Below are 6,000 nucleotides of genomic sequence, written 5' to 3' on the forward strand. Positions count from 1 at the left end.
CCTCTGAATCCAGTTCTTACAATTGTAAGTGGTAAATTTACTTCGGATTTTCAACTCAGAATCTTAGCAGCACATATTATTCTTCGTTAGTATTTACATTAAATGATAGGGTCTAATCACTGAAATGGTATATTATAGTAAAGACTACACCAACTCTTCGACGAAGTATCATTAATCGAATCTTCACGAGAAAACGTTCGAGATAAAAGGTGTAAATCTACAGGTGGGTTAATGAGTAGAAGTTTCAAGAAAATCGTTGAAGAAAATACTCGAGAAAAATCTCGAGTGCCTTGCGACTTATAAAATACGAGTACTTGGAAAATTTTGAACTTAATGTTATTTTTTTATTGATTTTGGGCTAGTTACGTAAATAACACCTCTTTCAGACTCACGGGAACTTTAAATGTGAACTTCCGTCGAAACTTCCGGGAAGATCAAAAACAAAAGTTATTTAAAATTTTAGAAACATTTACAAGTCGTAGCAAAAGTTAGAAATTCAACATTTCGCGTATTAGACCCCCTCCCCCCCTTATTAATTAAATAATTATTTTCTGAGTGATCGCCCTAATATTGTATCTACAAAATTATGTAAAAGGCAGTTCTGTTCAGTCACACTTCCGGTTGGGCGATATGTTTACCAACAAAGAACTTCGCTTAGACATTTCCTTCCTACTCTCAAAATAACATATTGTGCAGGTAGTAGAATTGCACAATTCTCTCCAAAAAAGAAAAGAAAAAGAACGTTAGAGAAGACCTTAACTTCACCTCTCTCTTTCTCTTTCTCTAAGAACTTCATTTTTATAAATTTTCCAAGGAAAATTTTAACAATTTACCAAAAAAAAAAATTATAAAGTCACATTTCTGGTTAAATGATTTCCTTTAAAAAAAGGAAATTAATTTTGGTAAATATCGATGAAAGATCGAATATTGAAATGACAATCTAAAAATAAGCCTTGTTGCACGCTTCTAAGAAAAGTGGCTCCCTCCTAATTTCAATTTCACAGCAAAAATATTTGAAACAGAAGGTTATAGATTTTACACAAGTGCAATTAGTATCGATAAATTACGTACAAATTTTTCGATCCGTTTCGTAAAAAAATAAATAAATAATCAACTAAATGAAGAATCACTTTTAGCTTATTTAAACGTAGTCCATAAACCTAATTTATCGATTTTAAGCTAAATTGCGATTTCTCGTTTTGAGTTCTGCAAACAGACGCACATACATCAATTTTTTTAAAAAACACAACTTTTCACCATTCAGGGTTCTTAAAATGTGTAAATCCGGTCAAAAAAAACCCAAAATAATACTTCCTTTTTTTACGAGGGTTTGGTAAATGTAAATACGCTGAGAGTTTTAATTTTTCTTTAAATATTTTCTGGAAGTTTTGACCTAATTTGAAAGATATTGTTTTATTAATAAAAGGATAATTTTATTAAAATTACGGGAATGAATGGGAAGGAATAGTTGGGCCTTCCTTTTATTCACTGCTTAACACGTAATGCACTAGTAATAATTTAACTTCCGACGTTGCAAAATATTACTCGACCCAAGTGGCAATAATCCTTACTTGTTACGTTCTGCTCGGGGTTAAAAATTCAGTCTATAATTCATTAACTACGTAATATTAATGAGGATTAACAGGAAATGGTACAAAGGAAGTGAGAATTTCAAAGTTTGGTACTTTACAATACTTTATTCTGGGTAAAGAGGGCCGAACTCTACTCCGGAAAGGGCGTTTTAGCACGGAAATTCAATCTTTATCGGCAGAATTGTATCATGTAACAGTTATATAGAACAAACATGTTTGCTTCGAGCTTACGAACTTGAAGGGAAATTGGAGGGAGAAAACTCAAATTTGACCCAAAAATTTATCCCGCTCAATCGATTTTCTTAAAAAAAAAAAAAAAAATCCAATTTTCCTCACACAATGAATTTTCATTGGTATTAAAGAAGAAATCAGGTCTTATAAAGGATATCGTTGGGGGCTATTTTTAATACATTTTATAATATAGAAAAAAAAAATGGCGCTTCCAGTTTTAACTGTATTTTGTCCTAAACTTTATTTCCTGTCCCTCTTAATTAATTCCCCCCCCCCCTCCATGTTAGCACTTTAATCACGCCGTGATTTTTCTGAGAGGTTTTAAGTGATGCTGACACGAAAACATGGACACGAAAATCAGCTTTTTTTTTTTTTTTTTGAAATAATCACTTTTCATTCGCAAAGCTAGGGACTTTGAAAAAAAAAAAAAATCTGCGCGATCGCAGTACTCCTCTTTTTTAAGATGGGGGCAGTATACCGCACTCAGAACACACAGGTGTTCATTAAAAAAAAAAAAAAAAAAAAAAAAAATTTGTTTATTTAAAATTTAAACTTACCTCACTTGTGTTGAAAGTATTTAAAATTTATTAGTCAGTCTTGTTGTAGGTTGGCAACACTTGTAAAATCAGTTGATAGTTCCTTTAACGTGAGCAATTACAAAAAAAAAATAAATAAATAAAAAATAACCCGAAATAAGTGTGCGTTGAAGGTTTTTGTATTTATTTTTTTTAAAAATTTATTATGAATTTTCAAAAAAACGTGATTAAAACTAATACATAAAAAATATATCGCGGCCCACTTGTACTTTATATACTATTTACTACCGTTGCGAGACACGGCGTCGTACTGAGGCTGGCGCCCCAACTCGCCAAGCTATATATACTCGGTAGGATGAGTAGGGGAGGGGGAATCTCGTTACATTCCCCTCCTGCCTTCCCCTACAAAAAAGTATATATATATATATATATATATATATATACACGCACACATACACATACACACTGATGAGGTGAAGAAGGAAAGATCTTCCACATCTCTTTCTCTCATACTGTGCGTATGTGTGAGTAAGTTTGTGTTTGAGTTCTTCTTCTTCTTCACCTTATACCCCCACCATAATTCTACTCAAACCAATGCTACCACTACATACTCGTAAAAAAAAAAAAAAAAAAAAAAAAAAAAATAGAAAAAAAAAATTAAACTTCCCTAAAAGCAACATTACTATAGGAACATGATCATCTTTATTCCGTCACTTTGACTTATTTTATTTACTTACGATTTTCCTTATTCTAAGTTTCCGTCACGTAATTATCCCCCCCCCGTTTCTCCAGTAGCTTTAGTATTGATTCATTACTATTAATAATAATCGATTGTTGAAATATATCGACAATAAATAGTAATAAATACTTTCACTTACTGATAACGGATAATACGTAGTTGGAAGACCGGAAACTGGCCAACTCTAACTCAAGCACCCCGTCATTCTGCACATCAACATCTCTTTCATTTTTTAAAAAAATTTATTTATTTTCACAACTGCAGTATAATTCTGCAACAAGTGAAGCTGATACAATATGATACATAGAATAGATACATGAATACATGATGGGAGAATTCACCCCATTGGTGTAACTCCCAAAGTGGTACAGTTCCAACTATTGTACATTGGCACTTACCTTCATTTAGAAGATCGCGTGGCCCCACCTGCGCTCTTCAACCACCTGGAGGAGGATTTCCTGGTAGAGTGGTAAGTTGAGCTACTAGAGGATTGGGGATGTGAGGTAATTGAAGTTGTGGAATTTAATGTAACGGGTATCTTACCAGCTTCTGGAAACATATGGGAACAAGGAAATCTCCGTTGGAAATAAAAAGTAAGGAGCAATTAGCGATTCTACAAAGAGTTTTTGACTGGAAGGATTGGATTCCTGTAGATATTGGAAGCTTTGGCTGAGCCCTAAAGTTCCATTCCAGAAAGTCCACAGGCAGGTTGCAAGTCGTTTATTCTGTAGTGAGAGTTTCAGAACGCTTGTCGAGAAGTTTGAATCGTCTGTTAAGTTCATTTCCGTTTGAGTCTAGTATGTGGATTCCCCAGGTTAGGCGTTTGTCCATGAAAAGTCCTAGGGTACTTAACACAATCTGTTGTAATAAATCTCTTAAATCTCTTTCAAAACCTCTTCAGGACGAGGCCATCAGTCTACAGCTTTGAAAGATCACCAGGATTGAAGAGTTAATCGATAATTTCAATCGTAAAGTGTAAACTGATATTTCCAACCTTTTTTAACAATAACTATATCCATCAATAAAAGAGGGTGTACAACAAAAGAGCGGGAAGGTTCAAAAAGACCCGAAGATGGAATGTACTCTTCCCCTGGGAAAGGGGAGAATCATCACCAACTTCTTCCTTCCTGTTTGCTCCCAAGGGAATAAACAAATCAAAGAAATCAACAACTTCTCCAGAGAATCATTTTACATCATGTCTGATATTGATCGAGATAAGGACAAGCTACGAGGCTACAGCTTCCGGTTTGGGTGGGGGTGGGGAAGGAAAATAAAGTACTGGCAAACTTCCTTTTCCGTGTTTTAATCAATTTCTTCAACATTCTTGAAAGAGAAATGATCAATTTATTCGAGGGTGATTAAAAGTGGAAGTCTCCTGTAAACAATATTCTGTCATCAAGTGGGTGTGAGATGGAAACCTAAGGGCATTTTGAAATCTCCGCATCGAACTCTCTGACGATGGATGGTTTCGATGGAAACCGACGGCGGATAAAATCAGGAGTGCCAATCTAACTACATTTGCTGCAAGTAATATTACTTTAGAATTAAACAAGTTTTAGATTACCGGGTTTTGAGCAACACTAAATTGGGTAAATTTTGTTCTTAATGAAGACTTGTCAAAGAAGTTGCTGCCAGCAGCGAAAAAGAGCCGGGAAAAAAACGACTTAATTGATATTATCAGTATAGTAACTGATTTCAAATTGTCAAGAAATACTATTATAAATTATTGGTTGGCTATTTGGTTGAATTTAAATGCGCAAGACAGGCATATGAAGTACGATATGCAGGAATACGAAGGTTACGGCCCGGTGCAAACAATCCAGGGATTAGTGATGACGAAGGAAGAAAGGCCTTGGAAAGAAATAGCCCTACGTATAACAGGAACGCCATAGAGGCGAAGTATTTGTGGGTAAATGAGCAAATAGGCAACACTGTCTGCACTCACAGACACACAGACACAGAGAAGTACGACCTGCAGGTGTGTGAGTGTGTGTGGGGCAAGAAGGAAGTTATTGGTGTACACGGCTGGGATCGCATCTTCATACAGCATCTGTACCTGTAAGAGCCACAGACTCTCTCTTATATTTACACACTAGGCGTCTTGGCTGTTTTCTTCTGCACACACATTGACAACAGTTGCTGCAGGTAGTTAATGCACAGGTAAGGCGACCATTCAGCAAGCTCTCTGTTGCATGCTTGCCATACCTGTACCAGTAGTATGCAACACTTCCAACACTTCTATAGATTTCCTCTAGCAATAGAACATCTAGCTGAATGCATTCTGACGTCATTACGTCATCCTCAACTCCTATTTCCTTTTTCTTTTTTAACTTAGCGTAACTTAAAGCTCATTAGAGGAAGCCCTGAGTCACGTCACTTCCTGTTACGACTATGTTCAAGCTCCAAACTTACAAATTTTCCCTCCAAAAAACCCTCTTATTTCAGTCATGACATAATTTTTACTAACATCATTCAGTTTGTAACCGTGCTTAACACTGAAATGAAAAACCTATCCTGAGGGTTAGAGGCGAGGTGCGCCAAGCTAAGAAGTATTACGGTATAGTGGGTTCGATTCCTGGTCTAAGCCTTCGTTTTCACGTAATGATTATGAGAAATTTATAGTAAAGTACGTTTTACAGACGCCTGCAACCGCGGAGGTAGTAGTACGTAAAGGCTGCCTGAAAACGTAGGCATTACTTTACTGTGTTAATACACAGACGGAAGTTGGCAGAAAAGCCATTATATAGAAGCCATTTTGGAGAGGAAATAGTTTGTTGTTTAAAGAGGAACTTCCGGTGTTCGAGGAGCCCGATTTTGGGGTGCCACATCTACACAGATAACAATAGATTACGGAAGAAGACTGAAAATATATTTTAGTCGAGATTTAATGAGGTAAAATATT

At 35.7% G+C, this 6,000-nt stretch overlaps 1 protein-coding gene across 1 annotated transcript in view; it reads right to left on the reverse strand.

Annotated features, from left to right (window-relative positions):
• Positions 1 to 2,682, reverse strand: part of tnc (tenectin) — a 41,568-nt gene extending 38,886 nt beyond the window's left edge. The window contains exon 1 of the mRNA XM_074116406.1: positions 2,381 to 2,682. The gene's annotated coding sequence lies outside the window, so the exon portion shown is untranslated. The remainder of the gene's footprint in view (positions 1 to 2,380) is intronic.
• Between the last annotated feature and the right edge of the window lie 3,318 nt (positions 2,683 to 6,000).

This window comes from Rhodnius prolixus, unplaced genomic scaffold (assembly GCF_049639745.1).
Source record: "Rhodnius prolixus isolate KJV_2025 unplaced genomic scaffold, Rpr scaffold_13, whole genome shotgun sequence".
Lineage (NCBI taxonomy): Eukaryota > Metazoa > Arthropoda > Insecta > Hemiptera > Reduviidae > Rhodnius > Rhodnius prolixus.